Raw genomic sequence first — 26241 nt, forward strand, 5'->3', positions numbered from 1 at the left:
TCAAACAAGCATCGAGGCTGCCGGACCATAGCAAAGAAAAGTTTAGCTAAAGTAAAGAGCCCTAAGCCCTCTCTCCAAAAAGCAATGATTTAAATAGCGAACATTTGGGAAAAAGAAAAAAAAGTATCCCGACCTGTAATTGTAATAAGTTACATACCAGACAATGTATCAATTCAAAACATGCACTGCACTTGCACTCAAGTCAATGTCTTTGCAAACTGCTTGGCTTCTTGCGGTGTGGAAAAAACTTGCTCTGACTTTCCCACGGTAACCCTGAGCTGGGCTGGATAAAGGAAACAGACCCTGGCACCAGCTCCCTTCAGCCTGTCACGAACTCCTTCAAAAGCCTGACGTTGTTTGATCACCTCCGCAGGAAAATCGGGGAAAATACGAATCGCCCTCTCGTTGAATTTCAAAGGAAACTGTTGGCGTGATAGCTGTAGTATTTTCTCCTTGACTTGGAAATGGTGGATCCTGGCTATCATGATGCGCGGTCTTGCCTCGTCGCCCTCCTCATCAGATCTACTCCCCAGGCGATGCGCTCGATCCACCACAACCGGCTTTGGAAAATTACTGGCACCTAACAGTTCAGGGATAAATTTCTCCAAAAACTCCACAGGGCACCTTCCCTCGATCTTTTCAGGTAGGCCAACAATTTTAATATTTTGACGTCGAGAGCGAGCTTCCAGATCAATTACTTTTGCACGGTTTTCCTTCTGCAGTTCCATGCAAGTTTGTTTGACTTTTAAGAGGCGGGCGTCGTGGCTAGAATGAGCCTCCTCGACTGTGGTCACTCAGTGACCAAGACTCACCAGAGATGCTTGAGTGGATGCCAAGGTTGCCTCTAATGCGTCGAATCTGTTAGTCATCGTTTTGTTCATGCTCTCTATTGCCAAAAGAATGCTGCTCGACTCTATCGGTGTCTCGGGAATCCGCGAGGTCCACAGTGCCTGCTGTTGGTGTTAGCGTCGCTGGCAAAGAATGGATTGCCGTCTCATCTTTATCCTGCTTTCCACGTTCTGCCTTCAATTTTCTCATCATCCTACTCTTAATAGGTGATTAAATCAACAAAAGGTCAGGTAAACTGTTAAATTCTAGACTAAATATCAAATTATATTACAATATGGAGAGGAGCTCAGCAAAAACGCGGCTACTCCATCTGGTGCTCACTAGCGCCCCTCGGGGTGCACTACTTGACCGATCACTTTTTTCAGTCTCATAGCCAAAGACTTGGCTACAGCGATACAGGGCGCCAGTTGCTTATATCTTGTAAGTTACCCTTCTTAGGCAAAAGCATAATAACTGCCCTGCGACAGCTAAGGGGAAGACATCCTTCCTCCAGACTTTCATGGAGCACTGCTAGGAGATCCTCTCCAATACATGACCAAAAGACCTTGTAAAAATCAACTGGCAACCCATCAATCCCAGGAGCTTTGCCATTTTCCATGCTCATGAGGGCCTGTTCAATCTCATGAAGTGTCAGAACCCTATCAGTTTCACAGTGGCACTCATCAGGCACTCTGGGGAGGTGATTAAGAAAAGCACTGGACAGTGAGTCGTCAAGCAACAACTCGCTGTCATACAACTTTGCATAAAACAATCATGCGTGACTGCGTATCTGTGCAGGCTCAGACAGCTCTTGACCTATTTCAGACCTCAGAGTATGCATTATCCTGCTCTGGCCACTTCTCCTTTCCAAGTTAAAAATAAACTTAGATGGAACGTCCATTAAAGTGACATTTTTGAAACGGGAGTGCACCAGTGCCCCCTGTGCCCTAACACCCAGCAAATCTTTCAATCTTTCCTTCTTCTCCTCAAAAAGTTGAACATGTTTCTTATTTCCTGTGAGTGTTATTGAATTGTGAAGATCTGCAATCTCATTTTCCAAAACTTGTAATGAAGAAATAATTCCCTTGGTAACATTGCAAGTGTACTGTTGACAGAATAACTTAATTTGAACCTTCCCATAGCCCCACCAGCTGCGCAAGGAAGAAAAAAAAACACTCTTTTTGTCAAAAGGTCTCCCAAAAGAAAATAAAGGTGTCTTTGAAAAAATTATCCTCTAAGAGTGACATATTAAAACACCAATAAGCACTTCTAGACTTAAAGGTCTATATGTATGTGTTAAGGTTAATAGGCTTAACACATACACTACAAGTAACTGTGCAATGATCAGAGAAACCAGTTGGAAGGATGTTACATGACTTTAAGATGATGAGATGATCCTTATGAATATAAAATCTATCCAATCTGGCAAGGGAAATATAATTCCCTCTACTGTGTGATCAGGTGTATTGTCTGACACCTTGATGCATGGTTCTCCATGCATCTTGCAGATCATGGGTATTAATCAACTGGATGAGAGCATGCTGGGAGGGAGCATGTGGCTCTAGGTGATTCCTGTCCATCCTAGCATACACAGTGCAATTGAAGTCGCCCCCCATGAACAAAAGAGGCTCAGAATTCAAATCTTTTAACACCTCAGTGACTTTGCTGAAAAACACCACTCTCAGCCCCACTTGTTGGTGCATAAACATTAACAAAAAACATGGGGCTTTTTTCAAAACATGCCTTTACTATCAAAAGTCTACCCTTCACAAACTTCTGCACATGACAGGAGACCGGAAGAGAGTCCTTAGAGAACAAAACTGCCACACCCCCACTTACGGAGGACCCATGACTGAAGAAGATTTGACCATTCCACTCTTTCCTCCAGTCTACTTCATTGGTTTGGTCACTGTGCATTTATTCGTTTTAAATTGATAAAATCGATCAATGTCAACCTTTTCATTGCGTCTCTGGCACCATTTAAATTCAGAATACCAACATTAAGTGTATTCACCATCAAAACATTACATGGGTGGGGGGACGACTCCTCTCGAACCTTTTTCTGAAGCCTAGTCAGAAATTTTCGAAGGCGAGCAGCCTCCTTCACGGTAAAAGCATGCTCTCTCAACAAGCAGGCGACATATTGTACTTGAAGTATTGTACTTCTTCCCACTCCTTTTTCGAACAATGTGCGGTGTATTGTAATGTCTTAGCTCTTTATGTATTTTATTTATTAATTTTTTTTGTCATTTTCTCGTTTTTTCTTTCTTTTTGTATGTACAAATAGTTACATACATTTTTTTATACATGTTCGAAATAAATAAAAAACATCATTGATAAACTGACACCGATCAGGAAAATAATGCTCCACCTCAACACGACGCTGTCCTTTATTCTCACATAGAAAGCGGCTTATTTCCTCAGCTTTATACTGGACTGGTGCTTCACCGCCAGGCGCACTGAGGTCTCCCAGCGAACTGTCTGACATGTTAGAGCACACCGAGTCATCATCGCTATCATAGTCAACACAAACCTCACCAACTTTCTTCGTTTTACTGGGGTTGGAATCAACACGCTCAACCTCTTTTCTTTTGAACAGAACCTTAAATCTATGCACCGTTTCTACTGTTTGTACATCAGAAGCATCTGTAATGTCATGCTCACTAACTGTTATAGTGTGATTTAGAGCATCCAACTCTTTAGTGATCATGTCACTCACTGCTGTATTGACAATGTCGGGCTCTGCTAGATGACAGCCGCCATCTGTGGCTACAGGACTCTCTGTGGAGAGATCCATCAGTTTGGCCTCAGACCGGCCAGTGCCACGCTCAGACTCCTCTTCCCCAGCTCCATGCACCAACGCATTCTCATCTGTGGGCGGAGAGTCCGGCAGGGGTGGCTGGTGGGGAAGCAGTTGCGGAGGGACCAGTTGCAGAGTGACCAGCAGTGGAGGGACCAGTTGCGGAGGGACCAGCTGTGGAGGTACCAGTTGTGGAAGGACCAGCTGTCGAGGTATCGGGCACATTTTGCTCAGCTGAGCCTTTAGGTGACTGATCGGTGCTGTCTCATTGTTTTTGCGGGCAGTCGCGAACGATGTGACCCGACACACCACAGTGAAAGCACTGCAATACAGTGTCAGATGTAGCAAAAACCACATTATCAAACCCCCCTACCTTAAACTTCATGGTCAAATTTAAGTCATCCTCATCATTTTCCAGCACCATATCCACCTGCCTCCTAAAGGAGACCACATGCCTCAGGAGCAGTGATTTACACCCCAGCGAGATCTTCCTTATAGAAGAGACCAGCCTGCCATACCGCTGTAGATTACTCTCTATCAGTTTATCACTAATAAAAGGGGGACGTTGGAGATGATAATTTTTCTGGAGGGAGAACTAAGTGGAAGAACAGGTGTGAGCATGTCATTAAGGACTACACCTGCTGCAATCACCTCTCTAGCTTTCTCAACCGCACAGAGAAAAACCACAACTGCGTTGTTCATGCGCGAGGTCGATTTAATAAACTCATGACCAACAACTTCACCGATGGCCAACTTCTCTCTCTCTCTCTCTCTCTCTCTCTCATTTGCGCATGTGCGGAAACACACACACTCTGACACATTTACTTCTTTATTTGGGTTGACAGATAAACATTTATCATAGCAAAAACCAAATTTTATAGGAGTTTTATACAAAACTAAAAGAGTCTGCTCACTGAGTGTCCTAAGGATACATGTGGCACCTACGTCTCCAAATGAAGAGGCTCCCAATTATGCTGGATACTGAGCAGAATTTGGTAAATTTTTTGGCCCGTTTTTTAGAGAGTCCACAGATCTGTAATCCACGCACACACATTTTATGGACATGGCCCAAACTACCAAAGATCAATGCTATTGTTTTACAAGAATAACCACAGCTATTTAACGCATTGCACAAGGGTTGATATTTCAATATTTTGGACGAATAGCAAGTTTCCATATAGCTGTCAAAAGAACAACCAATTTCTAACATAATAACGGATCTATTCTGCTCATTAATTAATATCAGATCAGGTGTATTTGGTGAGTGATTAATGACAACTCCCAATGTATCACACTGATCATTTGTGAGAGAAAACCAGTCTATTATAACATGTCCAGAATGGATTGATGTGAAGTTGTTATCCTTGCGCAGCTCTTTCAAGGTCAGCGCCACAATGTGATCATGACGCGCGATGTACAGTCCCTTGTAAGCAGGGCAACTGTTCAATATGTGTGCCATGGTCTCTCTTTGCTGATCGCAGTGTAACATACAGAACGGTTCGTGCTGAGTTGGATACCATGTAGCCAAGTTTGCTTTGGTTGGTAGTACTTGTAAACGGGATTTGATGGTGAATTTGTGTATGTCATCGTGTAGGGCTGTGTTTCACAGTACAGAGTGGGATACGCTGTGGTCGGTGTCAGGGAAACAGGCTAGTTTTCCCTGTAGGCGTAGCGCTGTCCATTGCTGAACTGCTCGTGTTTGGAAATATTCCAATACTGATGTTCTGCAGTTTTCTGGATTGAGGTGTCATGTATTGTCATTGACTGTGATTGTTGTTTCAACAGTAACAGCTGGGTCTGCAACTATGTTGTAATCCAAGCTGACAGGCTGCCCCGATGTATGTTTCCAGCGTAACTGTACATTTGCACGGTTGCAGATGTCGTTGAGGTCAAGCCAGTCTGAGCGCACACCAAAACCAGCTGCATTTGTGTTGAGCTTCCCGTTGGGTCTTTTGCCAAATCCAAGAAAGCTGTCCTCCTCTGTGTTTGCATAGAGGACTTTCCGCTTCTTTAGATGTAGAAGTAGTGATGCCCGTGCCAGTTCGCGCACAGATGGGTCATCATTATTGAGCATACTGATGAGATGGCATAGTCTGGTTGCTACATACACCCACTCTATGTGAGGGATCCCCAACCCTCCTTCTCCCGCTCTGTGGAACAGGACGTCTCTGGTTGAATGTGAGTTCAGGCCAAACCAGCGCCTCACCAAGGACACCATCTTGTTATTTAATTCCATTAAAGTGCACCTGGGAATATGAATATTGGCGAAGAGATGCTGTATTTTAGAAAGAGCGATAACTCGAATAGCTTCTATTTTCATTGCTATGGGTAATGGGGAAGAGTCTATCATTTCTTATCTGGTGCCACACTCATGTATTAGTTCTTGCAATTGCTCTTCCCATTCACCTGCGATGTTGAAACTGTGTCCGAGGTAGCGGTATGTTTCATGACGTGAATATACTTTAATGGCATTGCCCATGATGGAAAAGCAGGGCGGTTTGTCTCCTTTGGCGTGGTACCACCTGTTGCCCCCACTTCGCCTTTCATAGAATGTTGCACACTTAGTGCTTTTCACCTCAAGTCCAGACCAGCCTAGGAATTTGTCCGTGTAGGAGAGCATGGTTTTGATTACCTCCTCATCTCTAGATGACACTTGGACGTCATCGGCATAAGCCTGTACAGGGTTTGGCGACCTAATGTCGGGGCAGCGCAGAGGCACAGCCACTTTATCCAGTGGTTTAACGCAAGAATGAAATTTATCGCGTTCCATGGACAGCCTGTTTTGATGTCCCTTTTCAGTTCAATTGTGTTGGTTAGGTTGTTTCCACAAATAACCTGGAAAAAGGAGTCTCTGTAAATATCTTTAATGATGTTGATGAAAGGTACAGGTAAGTTGATTTCATTAAGGGTCTCCATCATAACTATATGCGGTAATGAACCAAATGCGTCACGAAAGTCTAGAAAGACTGCGTAAAAGCGAGCGGATTCATGTTTGAAGTCGTCAATTGCTGTTTTCAGGCAGAACACGTGTTCGTTCATGCCTTGGCAATTTACAGTATATAGGCCTTTTGTTTTTCTGAGAGAATGACGGTTTCAGTCAGCCATGGAAGGATACGGTTCAGGATGCACTTCATGAAAACTTTATATACAGTAGGAAGTAGAGAGATATCTCTCCACGTCGTTGGATCGTCAGGTGTGTTGTCCTTCTTAGGAATTTGGTGGATAAGGGCTCCTTTCCATGTATAGGGTATTTTCTCGTTTATCATACATACATTAAATATCTGCGTCAGTGTGGTATATGTCCATGATTTAGTGTTTTTCAGCATTTCGTATACAACACCATCCATCCTGCTTGCCTTGTTGTTAGGGAGGCTTTCGATTACCTTAAGTACCTCTTGTGATGTAAAAAGTGAGGTATTTGGTGCTTCGGTGGGGAGATTTAAATCTAGTACGTCATGCCAAGGTGGTAGGTTTTGGCCTAGGCGCTCATGAGTGGCGTTTACCTGTTTCTTCTGGTGATAATAATTATACACTTGCTCTGTATCAATAATGCCTGGCGGGGGGCTTGGGAATATACTGTTGTTTAAGATAATCCTGATAGCTTTACTTCCGTTATTAGTCCAAAGGTAAGCAAGAGCATCTCGGCCTACCTTTTTAGGGAGTCTCTGCTGTTGTGCCCCCGCTGCTTTGTTAAGCGCTGACCTCGTGCGTAAAGCGCAGTTGATATTCTATCCATCTCGCCAGGTCCTCTGGTGTTTTGTCTTTTGAAGGGTCACTGTGTACAGGGAGTTTGCTCAAAATCCTTGTCGTATACTTGAGAAGTGACATTCCATACGGTCTGCCATTCTTGTGAAATGCCGAAAAAGTTCCGTTCTTGTGATACAGTCCCTGGAGAATCGCAATCAATTTATTCCATTGTGTCGGATCATTTCCGGAAAATACAATCCTCTGTTTGTCATCGATCAGTTTGGTGTCCAATATTTTCCTGAAGGCTCTTTCATCTGTTTCAAACTGGGTCCACTCTTCATCAGAAAGGCAGTGGATGTAATTGCCGAAATTGCCTGAATTATTTGTTGCACCTCTCACCAGGTGAGGTCCGGAGTTGCAGGTGTTCCATTATTGTTTGTATATTTTGCCAGACGTCCGCGCAGCTTTTAGGGACAACTTTAGTGTTATCATTAAACACATAATGAACAGTACTTTCAATTCCATATTATTACTCCTTTTTCTACGTTATCGACGGCAGTCACGACGGGTGAGATAGTTAGTGCTTACTGCGTGCCGGCATCGGGCCTCCATTCGCCATTGCTCGCGCGTGCGCACACACTGACGCACACACACTCTCTCTCACACACACACACACACACACACACTCTCACACACACACACTCTCTCTCTCTCAGGCAGTGTGAGGTTGGTGAATGGTGGAAGTTGCTGTGCTGGGAGAGTGGAGGTTCTTCAGGATGGTCAGTGGGGAACAGTGTGTGGTGGTGGCTGGGATCTGGACGATGCTGCAGTGGTGTGTGGAGAGCTGCGCTGTGGGGAGCCTGTAAATGCACCACAATTCGGTCACTTTGGAGAAGGATCAGGGCCAATCTGGATGTTTGGTGTGCAGTGTAGAGGATCAGAGTCGAAACTGAAGAACTGTGAATCATATGGGAGAGGGGAACAATATGGCTGTCATCACAGTGGTGATGCTGGAGTCACCTGTTCAGGTAAACTGCTGTATTTATGAAAAACTATTACAAATAGTAAAATTATTGTTATTATTGATTCAACTAATTTAAATGATACAAATAAATTATCTCAATTAATTTTTTATTTGATTTGATTGAAAAATTTTGCAACTTCATTGAAATGATTTATTGATATTCTGACTGAAAATGTGTCCAATATTTACACACTGAAATCAAACCCAGCTCACAGAATGCCGAGACTCTCTGCTGGTCCTCACCGGTGCTCTGGGAGAGTGGAGGTGTTTCATGGAGGTTCCTGGTCCACAGTGTGTGATGCTGACTTTGACCAGCAGGACGCAGAGGTTGTGTGCAGAGAGCTGGGCTGTGGGATTCCTATGGAGGTGCTGGGATCAGCTGCTTTTGGCCGAGGGGAGGGTCAGGTGTGGACAGAGGAGCTTCAGTGTAGAGGAAACGAATCTGAGATTACCTTCTGTCCAACATCACCTTCACTCAAACACTCAACCTGCTCCCATGACAACGATGTGGGATTAAAATGTTCTGGTTAAGTATCATGATTTAACTTCTGTTTAAATAGAGACCACAAACCTGTCAATCAAACTTTAAGCTGCCTTTGTTAATTTTCATCTTTCACCGAGCTCTCGGCTGTTTGTTCAGCTCACACAGGGGCGCGGCTGGTGAACGGACCGGACTCCTGTTCCGGTCGAGTGGAGCTCCAGTACTTCAGTGAGTGGGGCACAGTTTGTGCTGTAAGCTGGGATAGGAGAGCTGCAGATGTTCTCTGTGCACAGCTGGATTGTGGGAGTGCTGTGGCTGTGGTGGAGGTCGACTGGTTTGGAGAGTGGCGTGACCCCATCTGGGCAGATGTGTTTGATTGTCAGGGGAATGAGACACACCTCTCACAATGTGGCGTCTCATCATGGAGTCGAGCTGCATGCTCTCATCAACATGATGCTGGAGTCATCTGTAATGGTGAGATATTAACATCACGTACACCATGTTAGTGAATAAAGTCAGTGTTCATTAGAATATTTAAACCATGTTCTTCTGCTTCAGGATCATCCGTGGCGTTTCATGAGGGGCGAGTGCGGTTGTCTGGAGGGAGCAAGTGTGAGGGGGAGGTGGAGATTTATTTCAGGCAGGACTGGAGGAGAGTTCTCCTGGACTTGTGGAGTCTGTCTGAGGCGTCTGTGCTCTGCAGACAGCTGGGCTGTGGCTCCGTGCTGAACTACCGCTCCTCTCCATCCACCACTGAACACAAACACATGTGTGTAACGGGTTTCAGCTGCTCTGGGACTGAAGCTCATCTGGGGAACTGCAGCAGAGCACAAAATGTCAGCTGCAGCTCCGGGGAACAGCTGTACGTCACCTGCTCAGGTAAGCAGCACAACACCAACCAATGAGCAGCAATTAACAACAGGAATAAATGTTTTATCATTCTAAAGTGTTCTATTAAATATACAGAATAATCACGTAGTCTACAAAGGGATATTAGTTTTATATACAACCCCGATTCCAAAAAAGTTGGGACAAAGTACAAATTGTAAATAAAAACGGAATGCTATGATGTGGAAGTTTCAAAATTCCATATTTTATTCAGAATAGAACATAGATGACATATCAAATGTTTAAACTGAGAAAATGTATCATTTAAAGAGAAAAATTAGGTGATTTTAAATTTCATGACAACAACACGTCTCAAAAAAGCTGGGACAAGGCCATGTTTCCCACTGTGAGACATCCCCTTTTCTCTTTACAACAGTCTGTAAACGTCTGGGGACTGAGGAGACAAGTTGCTCAAGTTTAGGGATAGGAATGTTAACCCATTCTTGTCTAATGTAGGATTCTAGTTGCTCAACTGTCTTAGGTCTTTTTTGTCGTATCTTCCGTTTTATGATGCGCCAAATGTTTTCTATGGGTGAAAGATCTGGACTGCAGGCTGGCCAGTTCAGTACCCGGACCCTTCTTCTACGCAGCCATGATGCTGTAATTGATGCAGTATGTGGTTTGGCATTGTCATGTTGGAAAATGCAAGGTCTTCCCTGAAAGAGACGTCGTCTGGATGGGAGCATATGTTGCTCTAGAACCTGGATATACCTTTCAGCGTTGATGGTGTCTTTCCAGATGTGTAAGCTGCCCATGCCACATGCACTAATGCAACCCCATACCATCAGAGATGCAGGCTTCTGAACTGAGTGCTGATAACAACTTGGGTCGTCCTTTTCCTCTTTAGTCTGAATGACACGGCGTCCCTGATTTCCATAAAGAACTTCAAATTTTGATTTGTCTGACCACAGAACAGTTTTCCACTTTGCCACAGTCCATTTTAAATGAGCCTTGGCCCAGAGAAGACGTCTGTGCTTCTGGATCATGCTTAGATACGGCTTCTTCTTTGAACTATAGAGTTTTAGCTGGCAACGGCGGATGGCACGGTGAATTGTGTTCACAGATAATGTTCTCTGGAAATATTCCTGGGCCCATTTTGTGATTTCCAATACAGAAGCATGCTTGTATGTGATGCAGTGCCGTCTAAGGGCCCGAAGATCACGGGCACCCAGTATGGTTTTCCGGCCTTGACCCTTACACACAGAGATTCTTCCAGATTCTCTGAATCTTTTGATGATATTATGCACTGTAGATGATGATATGTTCAAACTCTTTGCAATTTTACACTGTCGAACTCCTTTCTGATATTGCTCCACTATTTGTCGGCACAGAATTAGGAGGATTGGTGATCCTCTTCCCATCTTTACTTCTGAGAGCCGCTGCCACTCCAAGATGCTCTTTTTGTACCCAGTCATGTTAATGACCTATTGCCAATTGACCTAATGAGTTGCAATTTGGTCCTCCAGCTGTTCCTTTTTTGTACCTTTAACTTTTCCAGCTTCTTATTGCCCCTGTCCCAACTTTTTTGAGATGTGTTGCTGTCATGAAATTTCAAATGAGCCAATATTTGGCATGAAATTTCAAAATGTCTCACTTTCGACATTTGATATGTTGTCTATGTTCTATTCTGAATACAATATCAGTTTTTGAGATTTGTAAAATTTTGCATTCTATTTTTATTTACAATTTGTACTTTGTCTCAACTTTTTTGGAATTGGGATTGTACTTTATTAAATTCAATAAATCTTCAACTCAGACCCCAGGTCCATCAGGCTGGTTGGTTCTGGTGGAGACTGTGCAGGAAGACTGGAGGTTTTCCACAGCGGCTCGTGGGGGACAGTGTGTGATGACTCGTGGGATATTGAGGATGTGCAGGTGGTGTGCAGACAGCTGCAGTGTGGAGAGGCCCTCAGTACCCACATACCAGCCTGGTTTGGTCCTGGAACTGGGTCCATATGGCTGAATGAGGTGGAGTGTGAGGGGAACGAGACGTCCCTGTGGAACTGCAGATTTCAGCTGTGTGAAGAGGGTGAATGTGGACACCAGGAGGACGTAGGAGTCATGTGCTCAGGTACAGTGTGATGACTGAGATTAAACCTGTTAAATATGGACATGTCTGTGTTTCAAATCTCAGCTCCAAAGTTCCTGAAATTCAACATGAGAGTAAGGAGCTGTTTATAAATGTCATCCATGTTGAATATCTTTTTACATAAAGATAATATTACATGTCTTTAACTGAGTCAGTAAAACAGGATTTTTACAAATGAAGTTGTTCTTCTTCTAGCAGAGTTTAAAGAGATCCGACTCACGGAGGGCTGTGAGGGGAATCTGGAAGTGTTCTACAATGGAACCTGGGGTAATGTGTGTCACAATCAGATGGAGCAGGAGTTAGAAACAGCAGACATGGTGTGTCGAGAGCTGAACTGTGGAAGACGTGGCAGTCTGTCAAACGCTACAGCGAGAGTAAAATCTGCTCCGAACTGGCTGGATTATCTGAAGTGTAGGAAACATGACTCTAATCTGTGGCAGTGTCCATCTTCACCCTGGGGACAGAACCGCTGTGATAATGGTGATGAGGTGGTTCATATTACCTGTACAGGTGGGTGGATTCAGACTTTTCTGCTTCTGTCCGTTGCCATAAACTGCAGTGTTTCATTGTGAATAGTGTATAACTAATGTTGCTGAAATATAAAGTGTATTTGGTAAAAAATCCTGTGAAAAGTCTGAGGAAAGTCTGCTCTGAGGGAGAAACCTGCATGTGAAACCTTTTCATTAATGCATGGATTTTATTCCTGCAGATGATGGAAAGTCTCTCCATCCACGAGAAAAGTGCTCTTCATTTCCCTCTCAGAAACATTGCTCAAGTAAGGATGGATAAGGAAAAGCTTTTTGTACTGTTCTTCATTTGCATTTGTTTGTGACAGAAGGTATTTCCTCATGTGTTTATAAAATCATTTTCTGAGGACTTGAATGGATTTCCTCATGGAACCATCCTGAGGGCATCAGTCTTCCTCACACTTCATGAAAATTCAACCAACAGAGATCAAATCTGGAAACAGAACCCAAAGCTGATCTTACTGCTTTACATGATTTCATTCAGCAGCAATTCATTCCTTTATTTATGAATAACACATCAAAGTAAACACCTGGATATGGAGTTGGTACGGTATGAGATTCTTTTTCAGAAGACCTCAGAAAGTGTTTTTGGTAAACGAGCCCATGTTGAGTGTAATATAAGGTTGTATTATCATTGTGTTGTAGTGAGCTGTGTGACTGGAGCTGTTCTTCAGCGTAGGTGTGTTTCCTCATGTGTGATGTGTGTGATGTAGAGCGCTGGTCTCTCAGGCTGAGGGGAGATAAGGGAAGCTGCTCTGGGGGGTTGGAGGTGTATCATAATGCTACATGGGGCTCCGTTTGTGATGATCAGTGGAACATCAGGAACGCTCAGGTGGTGTGCAGACAGCTGGGCTGTGGGTCGGCGCTGAGAGCTGAGAGGAATGTTACTGGTCCTGGTGAAGGGACGATCTGGCTGAACAGAGTGAAGTGTTGAGGGGATGAGATTCACCTGTGGGACTGTCATCATTCCCTGAAGAACCACACTGACTGCTCTCATGCTGGAGTCACCTGTGCAGGTCAGAGGGGTGCACTAACTTTTCAGCTTTCTGTCTCCGCTCATTACACTTTTCTCCCACTGTTAAGACTTGCTGACTTTTATTTATAATCTTCGATGTAATCTTGAAAGCTCAGATCTGAAACAGTAATTCACTCATCAGCATCTCATAAACCTTATTGAGTGAGAGTATATTTTTATTGGAGGATAGAAATGTTTTTTTTTTTCTTTTTGTAAATACAGACATATCCACTGTGTTCACGGCGAGACCCACCACCACCACATCAGGTCTGTATATTTGTTCCGGTCCAATAATTGCTACTGTTCAGTATTTTTCTAAATATTTATGATTACAGTGTCATATCGAGATCCTCTTCTGTGTTTCTGACTTCAGTAAGAGCCACTCAAACTCCTCCATCAGCTGGAGCTCCATCCAGCCCTCCACTGGTTCTCTTTGTGTTGGGAACGCTGCTCTTCCTGGCCTTAGTGCTTCTGCTGCTCCTGTTTTACCAGAACAGAGCGCTCAGGAGAGGTACGACACATTCACACATTTTCTTTTCTCTCCAACACCAGCTCTATTATTGGATTATCTCATCTCTCATCTCATTATCTCTAGCCGCTTTATCCTGTTCTACAGGGTCACAGGCAAGCTGGAGCCTATCCCAGCTGACTATGGGCGAAAGGCGGGGTACACCCTGGACACGTCACCAGGTCATCACAGGGCTAACACATAGACACAGACACTCACATTCACACCTACGGTCAATTTAGAGTCACCAGTTAACCTAATCTGCATGTCTTTGGACTGTGGGGGAAACCGGAGCACCCGGAGGAAACCCACGTGGACACGGGGAGAACATGCAAACTCCGCACAGAAAGGCCCTCGCCGGCCACGGGGCTCGAACCCGGACGCTCTTGCTGTGAGGCGACAGCGCTAACCACTACACCACCGTGCCGCCCCAAATACAAACTCATTATTATTATTACCTCCACCAATGTTTTCGGTAGCATTGGTTTGTTTGTTTATTTGTTGGTTTGTTCGCAACATTATGGAAAAAGTAATGAACGGATTGCTCTGAAATTTTTTCCAGAGGTGAGACTGGGCACAAGTAACAATCCATTAAATTTTGGCGGTGATCCGGATCACCTTCTGGATCCCGTATTTTTTTAAAGATTAATTTTTTCCCCATTGAAATGAATGGGCGCGCGACGCAAAAAACAGATTTTTCCTTCTGTTGGCCAAACCGTAAGGTGTAAAGTCATGAAACCTGGTCCACTGATAGAGGAGTGGACCCTGATTGATTTCATCAAGTTTCATGTTGGTACGTCTCACGCTGTAGCGCCACCAACTGATCACAATCTTACATGCGTTCATGCACGTAACTTTTGATCCGTATGTCTGCTTTTCATAATTCTGGTGCCGTTGGAATCCTTGTTGCTAGACGATTCCAACGCATCCTATGACGTCATTCTCCGCCTCAGGAGATTTTCCGCCATTTTGAATTTTGTTCAAAGTGAAGGTATAGTGACCCTGGCCGCATGTTTTGTCCAATCATCATGAAACTTGGCACACATGATCTCCAGTCCCTGCCTAATGAATGCTATTCGTTTCGCTCTCATACGTCGAAGCGTTCGCCCGTGGCAGCCAATCAAAATCGATGGCGAAGCCACCAAACAAGAAGTGAGCTCATATCTCGGAAACGCTTTGACATATCAAGACCATATTTAGTGGCATGACTTTGGACACGATCCAAAGTACCCTCATCAAATATGGTGTCATGTGGCCACTAGGGGCATCACAATTAGCAAAATCGTAGTTTGGCTCATATCTCAGAAATGCTTTGACGTATCAAGACCATAATAGTGGAGCAGATAACTAAAAAAATCCTTCAAATGGTGACACAAGCATGAAATTTTGCACAGATACCCTCCTGGATATACTCTTTCAGATTAGGATCCTGGCCACGTGAAAATTCAAGATGGCAACCTTTTTTCAAGATGGCCGCCATCAGTATCTGGCAATCTCACACCGAGACCATATATCTGTTGAAATAAACATGCTTTTTCCATTTAAATGAACTTTAAATCATGGGATTGTGATCATGAACTGTTTCCCACAATCTACCATGTCATTCAAGATTTAAACAAAGAAGACCTCCAAGTCCAACCTAAACTATCGGAGCTAGGAGAGCCCAGCTCTGCCTGCTCCGTATCCAGCCACAGACCAGCAGTGGCACTGGGCACAGCCCAGTTATCATGGGGCTACCAAACCAGGCGAACCTGGCTCCAGCCCCAGAGAAAATAAAGAAGAGAAGAAAATGTTGTTCTATTATGCGCAATCAGCGAAGAGATCCAACAAAAAAAATTAATTGCATTGAACTGCATTGAAAAGAAAGCAACAGGATTCGATTTGTTTTACTTACAGTGACATCTATAACTTCTATGTTATCTTATCTCGTATCTGTTACTGCCCTCTAGTGTTATCTTAATATCTATATTAGTAATACTGTTACACAATCTTATACATATCTTATAACTATAAAACACTTATGACTAACTTAACTCTAACACTTAACTCTAACACTTAACTCTAAAACACACTTAACTCTAACACTTAACAACACTGAACTCTAACACTAAACTCTAACACTTAACACTTAACTCTAACTCTAAACACTTATGACTAACTTAACTCTAACTTATTTGCAACTATATAAAAAACCTTAAGGCTGTAGGAAGTCACAATAATCCCAAAAGTGATGGTCTGACAACGCATGCCATCCACCAAAAGACAAACAAAATCAATGCTCAAAATTTATCTACAGTTCACATTTGCAGGAGCAGAGTGCTGTGCACACAAGGCCCAGCCTGAAGCACTTGCATCTACCACAGCAGCTGGTTTTGCAACCACATTTGGTCAGTTGCTCACAGCTCTTGGCTATGGGAGCATTGGCCGTCCAGAAAACGTGCCACTGTTCACCAGACTTCTGCCATCCCCAGTCAGCAGGACTCTCAGGTTCAGGCTGACACAGGGTTGCCTGGCCCCACACACAACCAGCCTGGTAGGCAGCACGCTTGGTATGTTGGAGAAGAGCGGCTTTGGTTGGCGGGATGGCCTCATAAGGTCGTTGTTTCCTGGCAAATAATTCGAGCCTCACCTCATCTACAGTGGCAGCCGTGCTGGATCTGTCATACATAAATATGACAAACTTCTCCATTTTGGGCACCACATTGAAGGCTAACCTTCTTAAATTTATATCAGAGACAACAAAATCTGTAAAATTTGCATATAAGAGCATAAACATGGTTCACTTGGAAAATTAAATTAAGAAAAGAGGGAAAATAACAAAAAATTGTCACATTCGGGCAGCCATCTTGGAAAATGGCGGCCATCTTGAATTTTAGGCGTGGCCAGGACCCTTTTCTAAAAGAGAGGACATTAAAGCATATTTGTGGAGAATTTCATGCTTGTGTCACCATTTGAAGGATTCTTATGAAATATGCAATTAACCGCTGCACTATAATTGTTGAGATGACTTTCGGCACCAGTTCATGTAACCTCATCAAATTTGGTGTCATTTGGCCACTGGGGTGGCCACAATGAGCAAAAACGTGTTTTGTGTCATATCTCTTTACGGATTTAGAATTACATCTAAATTTTCATGTTAGTGACGCTCTGGGATGTCCCTGTAAAGAACCTTGCCAGCCTGTCATCTCCATATGAGAATCTGCCTTGTGTGTTGGCCAAACTTTCGCGTGTTGACACAAAACTTGTCGTGTGGGCATGCGGTCGCCTCTCTTGCCGGGTCGTCATGGCGGCGCACCTGAGCAAGCACACTTTCGCATTTTCTCTGGAAATGCATTCTAGTTATTATTATTACCTCCGCCAAGGAGGTTGTTTTCGGTAGTGTTGGTTTGTTTGTTGGTTTGACTGTTAGCAACATTACGGAAAAAGTAATGAACGGGTTGCTGTGAAATTTTTTCCAGAGGTGTGACTGGGCACAAGTAACAATCCATTAAATTTTGGCGGTGATCCGGATCACCTTCTGGATCCCGGATTTTTTTAAAGGATTCTTGGCGGAGGTCTGCGCTCTCCGAGTGCTTTTCTACTTATTATTATTATTATTATTATTATTATTCTCCACTCTCAGATGTCTCTAAGACGAGGCGTAAGACTCAGCCTGAGGCAGTCTATGAGGAGATCAACCACAGATCCATCACTCGAAGAAGCAGGAGCTCCACTCAAAGAGGTGAGTGAGATGTGAACTGATCTCCATCACACTGAGGGCCCGGTCCCACAACACCCATAACTATAACTCTACCTATAACTCCAACTCTGACTCTCCCTCTGCCTGAGTTTAGTTCCAGTCTGGAGCAGAAACACCACAACTATAATCCCCACGATAATATCGCTTGGTCCTGACCCTCAGGGAAATAAATGTTCATGATTGTTGGTTTAAACAATGAGCTGATTGGTCAGATGTTTGATGGGATCAGGTCCAGGCCTGGAAACATCGCTCCAGAAGCAGCGATACGGATAAACCCAGGCCTGGGCTATAGGGATCCATATCACTCTGGTGTGAGCACCGACCACATACACTGCAGGGGACCCAGTTATTTATAGTTAGAGTTAGAGTTATTGTGGGAGCGGCCCTTCAAACAATATTTTCCCCCAAATCCAGTGAGATTTATTTCTTTACAACTATAGATGAAAGTCTTCCAGATTTATCCAGAAATCCGGATATTTGACAAAACTCTTGAAAATCTCCGGTTTTCCGAATGGAGAAATTTATTTTTCGGATTTTTTGCGTTCTTAGATGCGGCATAATACTTCGCATCGTCCTTGCATGGGCGCGGTCCTTAAATAGCCCAAACATAGTTCATTGATTAAAGACAGGTGTTCTTTGTTAACAGCGCACGTGCCGGAGCTCGTTAGGCGCGAGCGCCCAAGGCACGCCTTCAGGTGCACGAGCTAAGGCGCGCAGGACTGACACCGTTCTGTGCAAGCGCAACACAATCGCACTAGAAAGCATGTTCAAGCTGCCAGTGTAGGTCTTGCGTGTTATTAAAATATTTTCGGGGAACGTTGCCCCCCCCCCCCCCCCCCCCCCCCCCCCCCCCAGTTTGACTTTTAAAAGTTCAGAATTTTTTTCTTTGCTCCACTTTCATCTCTATTACAACAAATGAATAAAAATAAGTGTGTGTGAGAGGAAGTGTGCAGTTGGAGTCCATGTGGTGTCGAGACAGAATTCTGCTGATGAACATCTATTAAAGCTTCTGATTTAGTGCAAGTGTGTGTGTGTGCCTACGTGCTTTCCAGAGCCCTGAACCCCCTCTCTGCGTGTGTGTGTTTGTGTGTGTGTGCCTACGTGCTTTCCTGAGCCCTGTACCCCCCCCCCCATGTGTTCCTGTACAGGTGCATTACTCTCTCCCTCCGTGTGTGTGTGTGTGTGTGTGTATGATTTACCAAAAATGAATAAAAATAAGTGTGTGTGAGAGGAAGTGTGCAGTTGGAGTCCATGTGGTGTCGAGACAGAATTCTGCTGATAAACATCTATTAAAGCTTCTGATTTGCTGCGTTTGAACGTCAAGTCGAGTCAAATTTATTTATAAAGCAAATTTAAAAAGAACAGCAGTTGAGCAAAGTGCTGTACAATCATCACAACACACACCATAAAACACCACAGTAACACACAAACACCAAGTTAAGAGACAAATCACACAATCAAATAATAATAACAATAATCTGGGGTGGCACGGTGGTGTAGTGGTTAGCGCTGTCGCCTCACAGCAAGAAGGTCTGGGTTCGAGCCCCGTGGCCGGCGAGGGCCTTTCTGTGTGGAGTTTGCATGTTCTTCCCATGTCCACGTGGGTTTCCTCCGGGTGCTCCGGTTTCCCCCACAGTCCAAAGACATGCAGGTTAGGTTAACTGGTGACTCTAATGCCGCTTTTCCACTACAAACGCGGCTGAGCCGTGCCGTGCTGAGTCGGGCTGAGCGGGGCTGTTGGAGTTGCATTTCGACTACAACCACGCTGAACCGTGCTGGCTGGAAGTGGGTGGACACATTGGGTGGAGTTAGCGAAAGTGGGTGGACGTCACGTGATGTCGTTAAGCAGCGCAAACAGTGACATCAGTGAGCTTTTAAGCGGTAGTCTCACGACCCGGATAGTAAACAATAAACATGGAGGATATGGAGTCGTTAGTGTTGCTGGTCTTGGTGCTGTGGCTTGTTGTCACCGACAACGCCAACAGATACTGGCAAGAGCGTATAGATGAGGCGAGGCGCATAAGGCTTCAGAAATTCTCGTAATTCGTAATTCTTCTTCTTCCGGGTTTGCGGTGTTTACAGATCCCAGCGTGCTCGCGGGGCGTGTGTGGGCATGTGAGGACACTCCTCCTCACCAATCAGTGCACAGGGGAGTGTCTGCTCACGCCCCCAGCCTCACTCAGCTCGGTTTGGCTCGCTTCAGCCCCACTCCAAAATGGTGCAAGTTTTAGGGGCTAAGCAGGGCTGAAGCGAGCCGAGTCGTGCTGTTTTTTGGTAGTCGAAATGCGAGCCGTGTCGGGCTGAAGTGAGCTGAAGTGAGCTGAAGTGAGCTGAAAAAGGGTCGTGGAAAAGGGCCATAAAGTGAGTGTGAATGGTTGTCTGTGTCTACACTACCGTTCAAAAGTTTGGGGTCACCCAGACAATTTTGTGTTTTCCATGAAAAGTCACACTTTTATTTACCACCATAAGTTGTAAAATGAATAGAAAATATAGTCAAGACATTTTTCTGGCCATTTTGAGCATTTAATCGACCCCACAAATGTGATGCTCCAGAAACTCAATCTGCTCAAAGGAAGGTCAGTTTTATAGCTTCTCTAAAGAGCTCAACTGTTTTCAGCTGTGCTAACATGATTGTACAAGGGTTTTCTAATCATCCATTAGCCTTCTGAGGCAATGAGCAAACACATTGTACCATTAGAACACTGGAGTGAGAGTTGCTGGAAATGGGCCTCTATACACCTATGGAGATATTGCACCAAAAACCAGACAGATACACATTAGCAATGTATAGAGTGGATTTCTGATTAGTTTAAAGTGATCTTCATTGAAAAGAACAGTGCTTTTCTTTCAAAAATAAGGACATTACAAAGTGACCCCAAACTTTTGAACGGTAGTGTATATGTCAGCCCTGTGATGATCTGGCGACTTGTCCAGGGTGTACCCCGCCTTTCACCCAGAGTCAGCTGGGATAGGCTCCAGCTTGCCTGCGACCCTGTAGAACAGGATAAAGTGGCTAGAGATAATGAGATGAGAGAATAATCTGAAAAAGTCACTGATAATTTTGAATCTTCATCTGTTTCAAACGTAAACTGACAATGTTAATGTTAACAGTCTCGCACCATTTGCTTCACACCAAGCGACATTCACCTCGCGGCTCACTCCAGACAGTTCCCCCTACACACACACACACACAGAGTTGTGTAATGTGACTCTTCTTAAGATGCATTTACACTCCATCCAATCTACACTTTCACTGCACTGTTCACCAGTTACACTTTTTAAAAGCCTGACGATGATTTCTCTTCTTACACACTGACACACAAATCTCATCCACTTCTCTTTTTAAACACAACTTTCCTCTTCTGGAATATTTTATAGAAACTCCATCTGTTTGTGTTTTATTTCCATTACAATCTGCACTGAAGATTGTGTTTACTCCCTAAAGTATCTGTCCATGGAAACAGCTGACGCAATTAGTGCATTAAAAACTGAACATCACTGACCCGACCTCGCAAAGGAGCTCAAAGGGCAAATCTGACAGTTGATTCAGGGAGAATGGGTGTATATTTGGGGTCGTTTACTGTCACATGTTCTCAGCCAAAAACTTTATTTCAGGGTGAAAATGACATTTTTGTCTCTTTTGATAGTTTTTCAGATTTTAGAGCTGAAAATATCAGAGAAACCTGTGATTTGACAGAACGAACAGAAAGAGCAGATGTAAATTATACACAGTGAATAATACATTTCATTTATGTCGAGGTCAGAGTTTCGGGTAAAAGTGGAGAAAACACCGACACAAAGTTTTCAGTGATCACCATCACACTGGGGAATTTCTGATCCAGCTTTTGATAAAATATATCAGTTTGTCAATAATCTACAAAAGAATATGCACAAAAGAAGAAATACAAGGTCATTGTCTGTAAATATGAAACTATTTTTTATGATTTTTTGAAAATAGTACAGTCAGAAACAGAAAATGACCTTTTTGACCTCTCACAGTAGGTCAAAGGTCAGATTTGACACTTGATTCTGGTAGAACGGGTCGGTGTTTGGGGTCGTTTACTGGAACATATTAGAAGCCAAAATAAATATTTCATAATGAAATGGTGATCGTGACCATTTTTGCGAGCGCCAAAATATATTAAATTCAATTTTTCCAAAACTGACAAAGAATTCTTGACCAAAGAAGAACCTGCACTGGTCCAGAGCAAATCATAACTTTTGGCACCATTGGTGTTTATGAACATGTTGTGGTTTTGGCTGTTTCGGAAACAAACCGTTTTCGACCGCAGTCCAGAAAACATCATCACAGGTCAGTTTTTAACTGGAAATAAAAAAAAAAAGAAAAGCTGCTGAGGGAACCACTGTTTATAGCTGTGATGACATCAGTGAGCAAAGGAACAAACTTATTTTTCCAAAGATACACAACATTATCTGTAACTATAAATGGATGAAAAGTACAAGATCTAATTCTTTACTCAGTGAAAAACTGCAATTGTTGGCAAATTCCCATGGTCTAAGAGGAATAAACCACTTGGGGACATGCTGTTGTAGGTAAATGATCAACGTTAGGGTGGTAGCAGTAACTCAGCTTCATCACACCACCCTGTAACTCAGTATTTTACTAGAACAGCAACACACACAGTGGTTTATTACTGATTCAATGATTTCTTCAGGAGACGGTCCAGAAGATTATGATGATGTCATCACTGAGGAACAGGATGGAGGAGAGACAGAAAGTGAGTGAGTTGTTTATTCTGGTAATGTATGTGAGTGCAAAGGCAGCAAAGTTAAAGCGTGACTCTATTCTATACCATATATAATATAAATATCAGCTTTCTGTTCTGTAATCTCCATTCTGTCAGTGAACAAGTGCCGTCATATTTATTACACAGTTTAGATAAGACCTATATTTATGCCTCATTTACTTCCACATCTTATACACATGGCCTGTGTTCATATTAAGAAAGCTGAACTGATAAATCTCCTTTTTTCTCTTTTTTATTGATAGAATATTAAAGACATTCCCACATCGTGCATCACTGACTGTATTTTTAAGGTTTTACATCCCGATTAATACAATACACAGGATCTATTAAAGAGGTCGATGTATTTATTTTACAGAATATGATGACGTGGAGGCGGCACGGTGGTGTAGTGGTTAGCGCTGTCGCCTCACAGCAAGAAGGTCCTGGGTTCGAGCCCCGGGGCCGGCGAGGGCCTTTCTGTGTGGAGTTTGCATGTTCTCCCCCTGTCCGTGTGGGTTTCCTCCGGGTGCTCCGGTTTCCCCCACAGTCCAAAGACATGCAGGTTAGGTTAACTGGTGACTCTAAATTGAGCGTAGGTGTGAATGTGAGTGTGAATGATTGTCTGTGTCTATGTGTCAGCCCTGTGATGACCTGGCGACTTGTCCAGGGTGTACCCCGCCTTTCGCCCGTAGTCAGCTGGGATAGGCTCCAGCTTGCCTGCGACCCTGTAGAAGGATAAAGCGGCTAGAGATAATGAGATGAGATGATGACGTGGGACCATGTGACTGAGACATGCCACCAAAGGCCTTTTCTCAGGAAATTACATTTCAACTTTTATAAACACAAAAAATGATTTTATTATCCTTCCAATAATGTCATGTTTCCTGAACTGTGTTCATTTTCCCCGAGTTATTAGCAAATAGAGGAGGAAAGTTAAATCACCTTTCATATTCCCTAATGCAATGTCTCCAGCTTTTCTTTTACAACACTTTTAATGCTATAAGTCAGCTTCAATATCACTGACACACCACACCTCATTTATCTCACCAATTATTTCAGCTCAACTCATATAATATTCATCTTTATCTTTTACATTTATCAACCTGTTATTCACTCTTTTACAAACGTCTTAGTAACTATAAGCCACTTGGCAAAAGAACACAAATCTTTGGATTCCTTAAAACAATGTGTGTTTTTACATTTTTAAAGACACATTTACCTTTATGTTCAATGCTGTGCTTTTAACTGTAAAACATCTCATTGAGACGGATTCGAGAATTCCTTTATGAAATATTCAGACCATGACGTGCTCATTAGATCGCTTGCTATATTGCATTTTTGCTGTCATTTTTATTCGGTAGCTGGCGATGTCACAAGCCAGATATAGTCTATGCAAGTATCATAAATATATATACAGGTTTCATTACGTATTCTCAGATTCATCTCATCTCATTATCTCTAGCCGCTTTATCCTTCTACAGGGTCGCAGGCAAGCTGGAGCCTATCCCAGCTGACTATGGGCGAAAGGCGGGGTACACCCTGGACAAGTCGCCAGGTCATCACAGGGCTGACACATAGACACAGACAACCATTCACACTCACATTCACACCTACGCTCAATTTAGAGTCACCAGTTAACCTAACCTGCATGTCTTTGGACTGTGGGGGAAACTGGAGCACCCGGAGGAAACCCACGCGGACACGGGGAGAACATGCAAACTCCACACAGAAAGGCCCTCGCCAGCCCCGGGGCTCGAACCCAGGACCTTCTTGCTGTGAGGCGACAGCGCTAACCACTACACCACCGTGCCGCCCCTATTCTCAGATTTTCATTTTAAATTCTCAGGTTTGTGTCCTTATTCTGAGTATTTTGTTTTATATTCTCAGTTTTCATTGAATATTCTCAGATGTTTGTTTTATAATCTCAGCTTTAATTCAATATTCTCACTTTTTAAATGAGTGATGGCCAGTTCATTTTAATATTGCATCTTCATCAACAATATACAAGTTAATGTGACTTTTTATCTTTCCACAATGAGAACAAGTCAATATTTTACATTCTGCAGAGTTTTATTGGCTCTTTTTCATATTGTGTAACAATCATCTATTTTTATCCATTCCATGAAATAAAAGTGCTTTGATTATTTTGAGTATAATGTGATGATGTGTGTTGGAGTTGAGTGAGCGGCTCTTGTAGTGATGAATCTGTGGTCGATGCCCTTATAGAACATCTCAGGCAGTAAAAAATAAATCAGTATTCATTGACTGATCAGAAGGTTATGAGTTAAAATCCCAACACCACCTTGAGCTCGACCCTTAACCCTCGGCATCTCCACTGTATCATAAAAGCTTCAGCTAAATGAATAAATGTAAACACACACGCGTTAGTCTTCGTGTCCTTCTGAGGACCTTCCACTGACATCATTATTCTCATCTCCAGTGGCGATCCTAGAGTGATTTACTCCCCGGGCGAAACCCCCTGCTGGCGCCCCCCCCCCGGCCCAGGCCCAACCCGACAACCACCTCCCACCCACCACCTAAGAAAACACTAACTTCGTCCAGAACACACACGACCCCATACACAAACTCACAACAGCTATTTTCAAGAACAAATTTCCAGTTTTAATGACTCGTGCAATAAAAAATACAAAGATAAACAATAAAAGATAAACAAAAAAACTCAATGACTTCGCATTACAGCTATCCATAGCTATTTAAGAAAGCACAACTGCACTACAGCACCACCCGATGGTCAAAATATTGCACAAGTCAGTCAGTTTTACCAACAGAGTGCACAATGAATTATCATAGAGTACCATTCACCATTATTATTAACAAGAAGACTTAAACCTCCATTAAAGTCGCACCATATAAATAACAAAAGAAGCGAAACAGTTAAACAATCACAATTACAGAATAACATGAAGTGACAAAAGATCTAAAAATACGATACATTAAAGTGGCAAAAATGGTAAAATGCAATCATGTATCATAAATTAATGAACTAACGACAGAGAAGGGGTTTTTTGGGGACCTTTTTTTTTTGGGACTGTTTTTTTTTTTCGTGCCCATGCTCGTGCCTGTTATTAATAATAACACTAATAATTTATTTTTAGTTATTAATGTGTGTGAATCTGAAACATATATCGAGTCTCTGTGTGTGCTGTAAAAATATCTACATTTATTTCAAAGCATTTCAGAGTCTAACAATAAAAATCATGATGTGAGCAAATAATAAATTAACAATAAAAGCAAATGTAAATTAGTGTTTACATGAATTAAATATTATGAAAACAATTTAACTGAAATGAAGATTAGTATTCAAATCGTGTGTAATAATAATAATAATAATAATAATAATAATAATGTAAAACTGTGATGACCTGGCGACTTGTCCAGGGTGTACCCCGACTTTCGCCCGTAGTCAGCTGGGATAGGCTCCAGCTTGCCTGCGACCCTGTAGAACAGGATAAAGCAGGTAGAAATAATGAGATGAGATAATAATAATAATCATGCATTAAACATAAAAATATGACAGTATGCAAGGTGGCAGTATGTGGATAAATAACTGTACAGTATGTATAAATATGATCATTTAAAAAAACAGTATCTACAAAAATATGGTGTGGTGCAATTTGCTTCTGAGGGAGAAGGATCAATCGCAGCAGAGACGATATTTAAAGTGGTGTGTGTACAGAGGGGGTGGTTAATGCACCAGACAGGTTTGAGTGCATGTGAAGAAGGGGGAAGGGGCTGGAGGGGTGAGGAGAGGGACAAGGATGGCAGAGAGTTGAGGAGCTGAACCTCTCTGGGGACAAAGTTTGCTCTTCTCCTCTGTGTTCATCAGCTCAGACAACGCAGCCGGCATCCTGAGGGGATGCACTCAAATGCAGGGAACTGGACATGT

The 26241-nt window shown here is 43.1% G+C and overlaps 1 pseudogene; it reads left to right on the plus strand.

Moving 5' to 3' along the window:
• The first annotated feature begins 726 nt into the window (after window positions 1-726).
• Window positions 727-22605, plus strand: LOC132869648 (scavenger receptor cysteine-rich type 1 protein M130-like; annotated as a pseudogene).
• The last annotated feature ends 3636 nt before the right edge of the window (window positions 22606-26241 follow it).

The sequence above is a fragment of the Neoarius graeffei genome, chromosome 21 (genome assembly GCF_027579695.1).
Source record: "Neoarius graeffei isolate fNeoGra1 chromosome 21, fNeoGra1.pri, whole genome shotgun sequence".
In the NCBI taxonomy this organism is placed as follows: Eukaryota; Metazoa; Chordata; class Actinopteri; order Siluriformes; family Ariidae; genus Neoarius; species Neoarius graeffei.